This window comes from Daphnia pulicaria, chromosome 12 (assembly GCF_021234035.1).
Source record: "Daphnia pulicaria isolate SC F1-1A chromosome 12, SC_F0-13Bv2, whole genome shotgun sequence".
Taxonomy (NCBI): Eukaryota; Metazoa; Arthropoda; class Branchiopoda; order Diplostraca; family Daphniidae; genus Daphnia; species Daphnia pulicaria.
In genome coordinates, this window is record NC_060924.1 from 2,604,077 (window position 1) to 2,618,702 (window position 14,626).

At 45.7% G+C, this 14,626-nt stretch overlaps 3 protein-coding genes across 6 annotated transcripts in view; 2 read left to right on the forward strand and 1 right to left on the reverse strand.

Annotated features, from left to right (window-relative positions):
* LOC124316136 (sporulation-specific protein 15-like) overlaps window positions 1–14,626 on the reverse strand; it is a 610,960-nt gene that overhangs the window by 493,321 nt on the left and 103,013 nt on the right. The window lies entirely within an intron of this gene.
* LOC124316145 overlaps window positions 1–14,626 on the forward strand; it is a 411,551-nt gene that overhangs the window by 77,970 nt on the left and 318,955 nt on the right. The window lies entirely within an intron of this gene.
* LOC124316496 overlaps window positions 42–14,626 on the forward strand; it is a 37,116-nt gene continuing 22,531 nt past the window's right edge. Inside the window, exons 1-2 of one of the 4 annotated variants that reach the window (XM_046782480.1) lie at window positions 42–373; window positions 453–535. The gene's annotated coding sequence lies outside the window, so the exon portion shown is untranslated. Of the gene's footprint in view, window positions 374–419; window positions 536–842; window positions 1,232–3,048; window positions 3,426–5,486; window positions 5,707–14,626 lie in introns of those variants that run through there. The other 3 variants (XM_046782479.1, XM_046782481.1, XM_046782482.1) reach the window with 3 other exon arrangements.

The following is a 14,626-nucleotide window of genomic DNA, read 5'->3' on the forward strand; positions in this document are numbered from 1 at the left end:
TAATAGTAGATATCAGTCACTATTTGCCTTGACGTTGATTAAGACGTTCAAACTGGGAGGGACTTTGGTCGTGAGTCCCGACAATGTTTTATCCTTCCAGCAATGGGTGGATTTATTGCGCATGTAGTTAAGTTTGTTAGATTTAATGCAATTTATGTGCAAAAGAGTAAAATGAGAGAATTAACATTTATTTTTAGATCAGATTGAAGCCTGAACCCTTTACTATGAATTCCCCTGGAGTCAACTGCGTCGATCGCCATAAGGAAAAGGATCCCATCAGCCGGGTTGCCATCAGCTGGGAAAAAGACGAACCTGCTGGACAAGAGGAGCGGGTCACCTACGGTTTGGATATTAACATCACAACAAATTCTTAGTAAATAAAACATTAATTTTAATTGATTGCTGGGCATGCTGGCTGGGAAATTTACAGCACGTTAATGAATTCTCTACAGTCCCAAGGATTGCAAAAAAGGTCCATTCCGTATAGTCTTTGCCGGATGCAGTGCGGACGCGTTGGCCAGTCGCATCAACGACGGTATTCATTATTTTAATTTCATTTACATGTACTGCTGACCGGCTGACGAATAAGGGGTCCGAGGTGGCAAATTAATTGAATTGAAGAAATCGGTTGCGACACCAGCTTGAAAATGTCCGACTGTTCAAATATTCTCGTAGTTAAAAAGAAAAGGGAATCCTGTCGTTTCGTCACCTCATCTTGACGTCAATCTCGATGAGGTTGGTTTTAAATAATTAATTTTACTCTGAACTGTTACATTAACCTAACGGCGAATTTTTTTGCTCTACACATCCGGCAGCACGTGAAATCCTGATAGGGATTGTTCATTCCCACACTGGCTATATCTTCTTTTTGCGTCGTTGACGCACAGTTTAAATAGTTATCGATTGTAAAGGAGACATTTTTGGTAGCGTGATGGACATATGGGTGGATCACCATTGGATCGGGCCATTCTTACGTCGTGTACCAACGGAGTCACGACTCTTTTGCTCGAGAGCACGCCAACATATAACCAGGTCTCAATTTGATTTATTCATTTAATCTTATATGTTGACGTTATTTAACAACTCGTTTACCCAACAGGTCGATATTGGGAGATTGTCCAGCGTTTAAAAATTAATCAATTGTATGCAGCTCCTACCGCCATTCCATTATTATTGAAATACGGCGACCAACATGTCGAAAAATATGATCTCAGCTCTCTCCGCACTCTGGGTTCGTTGCTAATTAAGTGTCTAATTAAACATTATCACGTTTCAACGGTATTTTCCTCTCAGGGTGAACCCATTAATGTGGAGGCTTGGCACTGGTATAACAAAGTAGTGGGCAAAGAAAAATGCGCCGTTGTGGACACTTGGTGCTGGCAAACGGAAACGGGAGGCATTTGCATCAGTTCAACACCCTCAGCCCCCGGATCAGAAATTCCACCCGGCATGCCGATGTACGGAATCTAGCCGGTTATTATATAGGAGAAAAGGTAATGTCTCATATTTATTTTTTTTTCAAATTCATCCTGGATGAAAATCTTTTTTGCAAAGGGGGAGAAGTTGAAAGACAATAATGATATAACAGGTGCCTTAATGTGCTTGAAAAATCCTTGGCCTGGAATGGCACGCACCATTTATGGAACCTACAGCCGCTTCATGGAAACTTATAATCGACCTTTTTTAAATTTAAAAAATAAATAACAAATTTTCGTTATATTTTCAGAAAATATTCCGACGAGTAAGAGTATGAGGTTAAAATATTGGCTAGTATTCAGTGCTGGGTAAATATAACTGGGTAGTAGGTGAAGCGACTCCAATATTGTCATCCAATCCATTTTGAAATTCAAAACTAAATTATTGGAAATATTTGAAACTTTAGAAATTTAGGGTTAGTTTTAAATGTAAATTTATCTACCTCAACATTTTCAGCGGCCCCAAGGTTGGCGACAATTTCCCTGTAGATCCAATTGCTTTGGCCGAGGACACTTGCGATTCGGTGCTCTTCCAATTCGCATTTCGTCAGTTCCAGCACCTGGAATTTTGTCTAAAACGGTTTTCTTAATCTCCAAACTAGTGCAGGCCGCCAAAAGAATCAACAACGTGAAGAACAGACTGAAGAGACGCATCTTTTTGACTACGAAAAAATGTGCTGCGTTTGCGACGACTACCAAAAGACTTTTGACGTCTAGAATGGCCACAGTTGTCAAAGTTATGGAAGGCGACCGTAACAAAAGGAAGACGAGAAAAGTGAAACGCCCTTGACACTGGTATATGAACGTCATAAGATGTCCTTGTTTCTAAATATTTGCCTTTGACCACACAGTAAAAGACGCATTCGTTTTGGGAAATCGTGGCAGGAAGGCCCCAGTTGGCCTTTTTTTTAAACTCTTGACATCATCCACTACTTTCTCTTTTGAACCGCATTGAGTGTCAAGTTCATATTTGATTTAGATGTTGTGTCGGTTTTGCGTTGCGAAATTTTATTTTATTTATTAGGGCGCGAGTGTCCAACTGTCCGTTCAAATATTTGCCCAAGAATTATAAACTTCTTTTATTTTCCTTAGGATCTTTAAAGCGCGATGATTTTTCCTTAGTCTGCTGGGAAGAAGTTTGTAAAGAACTTTTTATTTTTGTTATCTTCTATTCCGTTCGTTCGTTGTTTCTATCTCGCTTATCAGCCGACAAATTTATTGTTGGGAAAGAAGAACTTTTTAAATATTTTTGTAGAGTTTTCTCCGGTTGATAGGGTGCAAGTCTCACTGTCTCAGTCATATTTATGTATAACTTTTTAACTTAAATATGATATTTCTTGTTAATATTTATTTTTTGCTATTTTTGTTTGGGCGAGTGTTGGTACAATACGGAAAATGCGAATGCAGAATTTAGATGGTAAAATACGAGACTGATGAGCGGTTCCCGTTCATCCGTGCCGCACTTTGACTATTTTCGCGATTGTGATTTTGGCAACGCTGCACAATCCAAACAGAAATGGCTACTGTCCTGTCATTGTCAAAACTCAAAATTCTCAAGATTGAGAAAAAAAGTTAAAAAGCTGTCGCATACTTGCATCGCTTGCATTTTAAAGTAATTTTGTGGGTAGGAGATCTAAAACCCTCGAAAACTTTAAGACTAAAGAACTCCAAAACGTGAACTCGTAATGAATATTAGCCAAATAATCGGAAAGTTGTGCTTGTAAAGATTTCACGTTTTTTCTAGAACATTTGGTTTCATCTTCGACAAGTTTTCATGAAAGTTATCGTTACGGTTTTGCATGAAACTTCAAAGTTTAGTAAAGATAGCTAGAGGTTAACTAAAGTCTGTTATTTCCGTAGTGTGGAGCAGCCATCAGGAGCTTCAAGACACCACCGGACATCACAGTCCTTCCTTCCAATAGATAAATGTTCAATGGAGTTCACTCAAAGGTTAGCACCATTTTCTTTTTCTCGTTTGCTTTGTTTCCTGTTGCTACCTCTTTTGCACCTCCCTGTGTTGACCCTGTTCGTGATGGATTACTTTTGTGTTTTCACCTGTGCCGTTTTTTTTTCAATTTGATGTAGTAGTATGGGATCATGATGAATGGAATATACCATTAATTGAAATCCTATCGTAAAGAGCATGAAAAGGAGTTAGGGGAAATAAGATAGGGTAAAATTGAAAATCGCACCGTTTCTGTCCTTGCTTATATTTGTAACGGATTTCTTATTCCGTTTTAGAAATTCTGACGAGTTGTGTTACCCTCCCTTCATTCTTTTATTTGGCCGATCGTACCCATTTTGTGCGGCCTTTTCAGAGCGCTCGTGTTAACGTCGACAGGGATTTTCACATACACTCCTCCTCATATCCTTTCCTACTGATGGATATGAGTGGATCCACAACTTATTATATTTCCCTGTTTTGAGAGGCTTTTCACGTTCTTTCTACTTTGAGGAGTAGTATTCCCAAGTGGTTCAAAAAGATAGGAGTAAGCAGAAATTAAAGATTTTATTGATTAACTTTGGGCTGGTATGAAAAAAGAAGAACATTTGGCGTGACGATTGTCAAAGTCAACTGAAATAAAATGTAAACTAAAACTAGGGGTTGCTCATTTTGGGAGAACGAGTGCACAGTCAGCACGCAAGTGTTACATGGTTTATAGGCGACACAAAGTTTTTCTCTTGTTCTTTCAAGTTCTTTTAGGGCGGGCGTAAAGTTGCCAGTGGGAAAGCCACCGTAAGATTTTTTGCTGCTATCTACTTTGTGGACAACAAGGGGTTATTGGTGACGAGCTACTCTAGTTCAAATTTAACACTTGCAAGAACTTTTAAGATTTGAGATAATACTTGCTTTCCCTACAATCTTATCAATCGTCCCCTGCCCTTATTTTTAGATATGGACAAGCGAATTTCTCTGGGCAATTGCACAATTGAAAATTAAATTCGTCAGTAAAAAAAATTATTTGAAAATTACAATCTGTAAGTGAATTAAACGCGAATGAATGAATTTGCCCATTTCTAGTCCACCCCATATTCTGTAAATCTGGCAATTAAAAAGGGTTTTTTATTTGTCACGTCCACATTTTTACAGGTAGAAATTTCAAAGATGTTCGTGTAATCAAGAAGTCTAGTTGCATGCATTGACAAATTTTCGTATAGACAATTCGTATGGCGAAATATCGTAACGAAATGGAGTAAATGCCCCACGCCCTTAATGAGTAAAAATCGAACGAATTATCTTTTTTCCCGGCCTTTCCCCTTACATTTCCCAGCATTTTGGATGTTGAACCCGAAACCTCAAAATGACTCCACGATTTCCTCTTCCAACATGAAACCCATGGCGGTGGCTGTCGTCAAACAAATACGAGGATGAACCAGAAAAAGAAATCTCGATCCAAAGTTGATCGCCTTTTTTCAAGTTCAGAGTCGACTGGAGGGTCAACGGACTGAATTGATTAACGGGGTTTTCATTCTCTTGAATATAACTCCTTCCGATTTCATTATTGTTCAAATAAAGATAAGAAAGAAACTCAACAGAATATGAATCTTTAATGTAAACGCCAATCCCGTGAATGAGAAAAAATAAATTCCCGGTCGCGGTGTCGTGCATATCCCCGATGTCAATGGCCATGGCATTTCCTTCGTTCACCACCACCACCTTAAACGGAAGCGGAGTTCCAGTTGTGTTAAATGAATACACGATGTTAAACAATGCATGTAACTGTTCCTCTGTGCAGATTTGAGGCAGCAAAGTTTTCCTTATGCTGTACTCCAGCAACAGTCACAGTATCATCACTTAGATAATAATTTTCGCTACTTTTATTGACCTGCCAGATTTTGTAATGATGCATGACTTGCATAAATGCAGTGTTTACAGGATAGCTGCAATTCTTCTGTTTATTAACAATTACAGTTACCCATGGTTTACTACTGTCTATTATTTTCAACCTTTCTTTGGTTATTATTGCTTCTGTAAATATTTTAAGTAACCCATTTTCTATTTTTATCTAGATAATCAGCATCCCGTTTTATTGGAGAAACTTCCAGTGTCGACCGAGTTAAAGATCTCTTCCATTCCCCTTTGTTTAAATGTCCTCGTGTACGCCCATGCGAGTGTGGGTGTATTCACGAGGACTCCCTTTTACCCTATCCCACCTGGTGGAGTCAACTTTTCAGCGGATGGATGGAGCACCTGTGGATGGATGCCTGGCTGTATTTCCCAGGCTTTAAGGTAGGACAAATTTATGTCTATTCTTCCTTTTTGACAATTTTGGACAAGATGGCGTTGATTTTAAATCGTTGCGAAGTACGATTTTTATTCCTGGGCCAGGTAGTTGGATGAAACTGTTTCCCGAGCTGTTTCCCCTTGCCATTTTTGTATTTCTCAGTCAGGGTTCATTTAATAGCTCACGTGAAGCACAACTGCAGATCAGGCCTGTATTTGTACCTCACAACTTATTTGTCTGTGGGTAAACAATCGAATTCAGAAAAATGAACTTGAAACACTTGAAGCAAAGTGAAAATTGAGCAATTTTTTCCACCAAGAGGGTCTTGCCGCCACACTGGCACTTCCTGGTTTATGTCTATAACTATTATATTTTTTGTCGATGTTTATTTGCCATTTTGTTTCTGCCGAGAAATGGTTTGCGCAAATGAAAATCATAAAGAATATTGGACACTTTATCATTTTAATTTGCCATTTTATTATATTATCACCGCCATCAGGTTACTGTTTTACTTCATCCAATTGGTACTTTTTTTAAATTTTTTTTAATAATAGTAAAATCTACCATTTTACCAACTTACCGAAGACTAGGCTATTTTCTATTTTGTCAAAAATTTATTGTGCAGAGTCGAGCTTCAATTGGCATCACTGCTTCCCAGTTCTTACGGATATCAGTGTGGCAACTTCATTTCTTGAAAATTGCTGCTTCATTTAATTCAAAATTGAAATTGTTGGTCTTTCATTTTGAAACGGTCGTTGTTTTTCGTCATTTTTACACCGTGCGAATAGATGGCGCGTCTGTCCATTTTTTCATGCGGTTGTGGCGGGTGAAATTCAAATTTTGTAAATTAAAACCGAAAAAGTGAAACGCAATTCAATTCAATTACCAAAGATAAACGAGATACTTAGGCACTAAAAGAGTTTCTTTCTCGTGATGATTTTATTTAATTTCAAGCTGCAACAAGAAAACAAATTGAGAAATTTTTTTGGAGGATTCACGTCCTCCGCCTTTTATTTTTACAGATAAACAAGCGAATTTGTGTTCAGCTATGCGTGCGGTTTAGCTATGTTTAATATTAAAATTGTTTTCGAAAAATTCCAAACCGTAAATGGATTAGAGGCAAATTAAATTTCTAGTCCACCCACCACCCTCTATAGATGTGATTCCAATGAAAAAGTAGTAGTCGAGCAAAAAGTCGTGCGCAGTTTACGCTGATGCGCACCACAGCGGCCGATAGCAGAACTAAGATTGTTAATACTGTAACGCTGTAGTTGCATCCAGCCTCAAATAACCAACCGGACGACGCGGAGTTTGACCGGTCTACCGGACGTCTCCTGTAGCCATCCGGCCCGAATAGCGGCTCATATAGTCCCGGCCGCAGCTCATATAGTTCCGACCATTCTAGGATAAAAGGGAGCCCCCACTTAGCAGTAGGGGCCAGTGAATCATTGTCTTTCGCGCATACACTTGTACGTCTCGTTGAATACACTCTGATACACACTTCCAGCCTCGTTACATGGTGGAGATTTAAGGTACGACCAAACAAAAAGTAAACAGTAAGAATTTACGACGACAGAACAGCAAAGGAGACGAGAGGCCAGAAGGTGAATGAGCGAGCAGACGAGGAGGACGAGCAAACGCGTGCAAGGTATCGCAGCGTCTCCCCCTTTAGAGCCGAGCAAGAAAACCCGCGACAACAAGAGGAAGGACAATCAGGCCGCAGAACAAGCCCCAACCGAAGAACAGAGAACAGCCGAACGACCAGGAGAAGGTGCAGAGGCAGCCGGGAGCCCTCCACAAGCAGGAGCAAGCTCAACACAGACCAGCCCCAGGAAGAAGTGCGGCTACAACCAAAGAGAAGCCGACCAGACGAGGAACCGGAGAGAGACGAGAGACGGGACCATCCACACAGGCCGCGATAGCGGGTTCGTGGACAGGAGCCAGCTCGAAAACTCAGCGCAGGAACCAGCACAACCAACGAACACACAACAGGCGCGAGCAAACAGAGCACCAACGATCGAAGAAGACAACAGCTCTACCCAAGGCTCAACACAATCCCTAACGTGGGACAACGACGACCTCCAAAGACGAACACAAGGAAGAACGAGACCACAAGACACACGCAACAGCCAGCCCACGGACGAAGAGGAAGACGGAACCACAAACCGAACAGGAGAGCTGGAAGGAACCCACAGCAGACGCGAGGAAACAGACCCACCAGCAGAAGACGACGACGACGTATTCGAACAAGAAGAACTTTTCTCACCAGTGAGAAACGACGAAAACCCGATAGAAGAAGACGAAGAAGACCTGTTTACACCAGTGCGACTCTGGAACCGACGCTCAGACCAGCTCAACCCAGAAAGAACAGAGACAAACATTAGCTACAATCAACTGACAGAAGTAACATCAGAATCAGAGACCGAGAACGAAGACCCCACAGCCAGACTACTAACCAGTCCCAACAACAGCACCACACCACCAAACACGACAACAACCCAGCAAAGCCCAACCCACCCGACACCAACACGGCCCATCAGACCAACCACCCCCACGACCCAGACGAACAGGAGCCAAACACCACAGACGAACCAACCAACGACAAACAGGCCAAACATCACCCCAACACAACAAAACAGGAACCCAACACCCCCCCAAAGACGACAAGCGACAAACATGGCGGCCGGGCTGCTGAAGTTCAAAGCACCACCAACGTTCTCGGGGAAGACAGGAGAAGATCCAGCGGATTGGATCGACCGCTACGACGTAATAGCAGACTACAACAGGTGGTCGGACGACGACAAGAGGCTGAATTTCGGGATCTACATGGAAGGACCTGCACGACAGTGGTACCAGTGCCTCACACCACCAACCCAATGGGCAGACACAGCCGCAGTAGCAGCAGCCCAGGGCGTAGCCGGAACTCCCGCGGTCGTCGGGATGCGATCGGTGTTCACCAAGGAGTTCCTACAGGACAGCTACGCAGGATACCAAGAAAACAAACTCCGGAACAGAAAACAAGGAGCAAACGAACCAGCAGCAGAATATTATTACGAGGTGATGAACCTCTGCCGACTCATGGACACAAACATGACGGAAGCAGCCAAAATACATCATCTGTACCAAGGGCTGAAGCGCACACTCGTAGAGAAGATATGGGTTCTCCAACCGAAGACCTGTGCAGAGTTCCTGGCCACCATAAGACGCCACACAGAAGCCACAGACATAGCCCAAAACCAAGGGTGGGCCGTCCACACCCTAGCGACGGACAAGGAGGAAGCTCGAGTAGCAGCCATCGGCAGAGAACAACAACCAAACAAAGCGGAGGAAGAACCGTCGCTAAAACAACTCCTCGAAGTAGTCCAGCAACTTCAAGGGGAGATCATAGCGATGAAAAAACGACCACCCAGAAGAGACAGACCGGACAACAAAAGCCCACAATACAACACACAGAGCAACCAAACAACAACCCCACAGAGGACAGCCGACGGGAGACCAATCTGCTTTTACTGCAAGGAGGACGGCCACATAAAAAGATACTGCCCCAAAAAGAAGACAGACGACGAGACACAGAGCAACACACAACGGAACACAACAGTAGCCCTAATGAGCACCTCCGACGACGAAGACGACAAAGAAATACCACTACTGAAGATCGATGTCGCCCAGCTATTAGTAGAGAACGTAACCATCGGGAAGGACGGAGCCGAGAAGGAGATAGAAGCAGTGATCGACACCGGAGCAGCCGTATCAATCGTATCACCCAGAATAGCAGCGGATTTAGCACTAGAACTGAAGACGTGGGGAGGACCATCCATCGTCATGGTCAACGGACAACGGACACCCCCACTAGGAAGAGTCGAACTATCACTAACGATCGGAACGAGATCAATCAAAGCAGACCTGCTCGTACTGGAGATGAGAGGGATCGACGTCTTACTAGGCAACGACGTACTCCGCCGATTCAAGACACTAGAAATCGAGTACGGGACGGGCAAACCCAAGATGAGATTCGGAGAACTGCCAGTCAGCCTAGTCCTAGAAGACCCTCACACCGGACCGACGAACAAGATCATAGCAAGCAAAGGAAGCAGAATCCCAGCGAGATCGATGGCAGCAGTGGAGGTAGTGCAAAATGAAGCAGTAAGAGAGTCACCAGACGGAAGACCATGGCTGATCGAACCGACGAGGAGGACCAACCCAGGACTAACACCAGGAAGAGCCCTACTACCAGGTGACCGACCGACAACACTGATCCTAATGATGAACCTAGAAAACAGACCAGCCTTCGTACACAAAGGCATGGTCTTAGGACATCGCACGGAAATTAGGACCGAAGGCACGGAGATCAGCGAGGACGACAGGCCACCAACCCCAAGAGCGTGCATGACCACCACAGAACAAACACCCAAAGACCTCGACTTCAGAGCCAGCATAAACCAAGACCTCACAGAAGAAGAGATAGACGACATCGAACGAGCACTACGAGACAACGGAGACTGTTTTGCCAGAGATGGGGACCAGCTAGGCCGTTGCAACGTAGCAGAACACGAAATCCACCTGATCGAGAACGCCGGACCCATCTACCAAGCACCACGACAAACGTCGTGGAAAGAAGAGGAGATACAAAGAGACCTGACGACAGAGATGCTAAAGAAGAAAGTGATCGCGAGAGCGAGCGGACCTTGGGGCGCAAGGGTACTGCTCTTGCAAAAGAAGGACGGCACATGGAGATTCTGCCTCGACTTCCGCCCCCTGAACGGAATCACCATTTTTAGCGTCTATCCCATGCCCAACATCGACAGGACACTGTCAAGACTACATGGAGCAAAAATATTCTCAGTAATGGACTTAGAAAGTGGATATTGGCAGATACCGATGAGGAAAGAGGACAGAGAGAAAACCGCGTTCGTAACAGCTGACGGCACTTTCCATTTCCTGGTCATGCCCTTCGGCCTCTGCACAGCACAAGCAACATTCCAACGGACCATGGACACGGTACTAGGCGGACTGCGATGGACAACGTGCCTCGTCTACCTGGACGACATCATCGTATACGCCAGTAACACCGAAGAGCACACCAAGAGATTACGACTCGTCCTAGAGGCCCTCCAGAAAGCCAACCTCAAACTGAAGCTACCAAAGTGCCGTTTCGGGGAGTCAGCGATCACCGCCCTGGGACACCGCATCAACGCGGACGGAATAAGCCCAGACCCAGAAAAGATAGACGCAGTGGCTCGATTCCCCCCACCATCACCTACAGCCAAGAGAGCGGAGAAAGTAAAACTCATCAAGAGCTACTTAGGCCTGTGCTCATACTACAGACGACACATGCCAGGATTCGCAGAAATCGCCAAACCGCTGTTTGATCTAACCAAGGAAAAAACACTGTTCATCTGGACCACAGCACACCAAACAAGTTTCGACATGCTGAAGACACTCCTGTCAAAGGCGGCCACACTAGCCTACCCAGACCCAAGCGCCGATTTCGAGATCCACCCAGACGCCTGCGGATACGGAGTAGGAGCCGTGCTATTACAGAAGCAGGCAGGTATCGAACGACCCCTGGCATTTGCCAGCCGACTGATGACACCGAGCGAACGGAACTTCTCAATCACCGAAAAGGAATGCCTCGCCCTCGTCTGGGCGGTAAAGAAATTTCGACCATTCATCTGGGGATGCCCAATCAAGATCGTAACTGACCACCACGCCCTCTGCTGGCTCCAATCAAAGGCAGACCTGGCTGGACGACTGGCCAGGTGGGCGATGACCCTATCAGAACACAAATATACGATCACACACAAAGACGGGAAATTACACCAAGACGCGGACGCCCTGTCCAGGTACCCAACAAACGACGAAAACGACCGCCCGCAAACCACAACAGACACCCATTCCGACGCCCCCATATGCCTACTGACCCAGGACAACCGCAATGAACTACAAGAAGGCCAACAGAGAGAATGGGCATACGTATTCGAGAATCAGGAGGCCGGGAGAGAGACGACAAACTACACAATCGAAAACGGACTACTATACAGGATGCAGATCACAGGCGAAGGCGAAGGAGAGATAGAGCTACGGCTCTGCATACCACGGAATTTCAGGACCGAGATACTGCAGGCCTGCCACGACGACACCACAGCCGGGCACCTCGGCGAGAACCGGACCTACGACAAAGTGGCACAACGCTATTTCTGGAATGGAATCTCCAGGGATGTCGAACGATACGTCAAGGCCTGCCCCGACTGCCAGTCAAGGAAGAAAGGACGATACCAAAAACCATCAGGGTTCCTTGAAGTATCGCAAGTCGAAAGACCATGGTCCAGGGTCGGCATGGACATTCTAGGACCTTTTCCGACATCCCAAGCAGGCAACCGCTATATCATAGTAGCAGTCGACTACGTGACAAAATGGGCCGAAGCCACAGCCCTACCACGCGCAGGTGCACAACAGGTGGCAGACTTCTTCCTAAACGAGGTACTCCTCCGCCACGGCGCACCGCGGAAACTAACGACTGACCAGGGCAAATGCTTCACTGCGAAGATGATGCAAAAAGTAATCAGAGCAATGGAGACCAATCATCAGACCACCACAGCATACCACCCACAGGCCAACGGATTGGTGGAGCGGTTAAATCACACACTTGCAGACATGCTATCCATGTACGTCAGCCGAGACCACACCGACTGGGATGTGACATTACCGTTTGTACGGTTCGCGTACAACACCAGTAAACAAGAAAGCACCGGGAAGTCACCTTTTTACCTGATGCACGGACGCCACCCAGTCCTACCGATCGACGCAATCTGTGGAGCAGATCCTGACCCAAAACAACTTGTACGAGTAGAGAGCAGAGGACCAGGGAACTTCGAAACATGGATGCTGGGCAATTTACAAAGAGCGTTTATAGAAGTGGACGCCCGGAACCAGAAAGCCCAAAGACGATATAAACGCCACTACGATGAAACAAGACAAGAAGGAGAGATGTATAACCCGGGACAGAAAGTGTTGGTCTACCGACCCACACGGAAAATTGGATTGGCAGAGAAGCTATTACACCGCTGGCACGGACCATACGTGGTCCAACAACAGATAACGCCGCTCAACTACGAGATCCGACTCATCCCCGGGAAAAAGACCGAAATCGTCCACGTAGAGAGAATGAAGAAGTTCACAGATCCCATACGAATGGACCAAAGACTAGAGGAAGCCGACAACAACACAAAGGACACGCTCAGTCTAAGCACAGAACCAGCAAAGAAGAGCGTTCGTTTCGAGCACCACGACACCGAAGACAACAACACAGACCAAGAGGAACCGACCACAACATCCAACACAGAGAGAAACGGGAACCCCAAAGACCCAGTCACAGACAGGCCACCAACGCACGACATCACCCAGACAGAACTGGAGACTGATGGAAAAGGCACCACCCCTAGAACCGGACAACAGACCGAGGAGACCCCAAGACAACAACCAGACGCACAACCAAACGAACAAACCCGACGATACCCGCTGAGAATCAGACGAAATAGATTCGCATTAGCTTCAACCCTACTATGCGGATTGCTGACGACGCTGACCATGAAGCCAGAACTCACCCAGGCAACGAGCAACGGAATGGCACACCACCCCACCTGGCGGTACCCGGCAATATTACTGGCAACTCTACACCTGCGACCAATAGAGGGAGTCGTGACGACCACAACCACGGCACACTACACCATCTGGTGGTCGACAACACTACTACTTGCGACATTCAGACCACAACCGGTAGAGGGCACACGCGAGGTGAAGCTGTCAAACTACGGCGTCATCTTCCAATCCCTGGGTGAACGGTTCTTTTCCGACTCTGAATGGACAGTCGTCACCGATATTTCGTTTGACCATGGAGACAAAATGACAAAAGAATTAAAAAGATGGCTCACAGAGAAAAGTAGATTACCTGCACCACCAGCCATACCCTCGGGCTACAACATCGTAGAGAGGCCATCAGTAAACGAAGGTAACAAACCATTCAAAAGCAACAGTGGTGCCACACCAAACACAGAGAAAATCCAGTACATGATCGCTGCTCTCGTCCGTGAGAGAGCAGTATACGAGCTGGCAAGACTAGAAACAATCGAGAAGGATTACCTTAGCCTAAAAACGTCAATACAAAAGAACAGACAGAAAAGAGGTATGGTCGACGGAGGTGGTAGAATACTGAACTGGTTATTCGGCGTCTCAACAACGGAAGAACTGGACAAAGTTAACAACCAGGTAGAAAAACTCTCAACAGAAACAACAGCAATTGTGCACGCCATTGAGACGCACACCACGCTGATAAACGAAACGATATGGGAGTTACAAGCCAGCAAAGAGACAACAGACGCCCTCCAGCGCTCGTGTCTGACACTAGACAAAGATCTCGCGAACACCCAGAGCACCGTTGACAACCTCGCCCGCGAGATGGAGTGGGACTGGAAAACAAGAGACAAAATCGACAAAGCCTTCCGCTCAGTTGACCTTGCAATCGAGTGGCTCCAGCAACTAGTGAGCCGACTCAGCAACGGGCTTACATACGCTGCCATGGATAAATTATCACCTGCACTTTTTCAGCCCACTCAGCTCCAGACCGTCATTGCAGACATAAAGAACAACATGCCATCGGGATGGACACTAACACCAGCGATACAAGCAGGGGACATGTGGAGATCATACCAAGAGGCGAAGGTGACGGCTGCCAGCACCACCAACGGAGTCCGTCTATTCATACATATTCCAGTGTTCGAGTACGCGCGAACACTGACCCTATATCGCATCGTCAGCATGACCCGAGCCACTCCGAACGGCACCACAGGGCTACAGTACGTTGACCTACCCGCCTATATAGCAGCCTCCCCTGACCAACAGATGTTCATCGAGCTGACCCCCGAGATG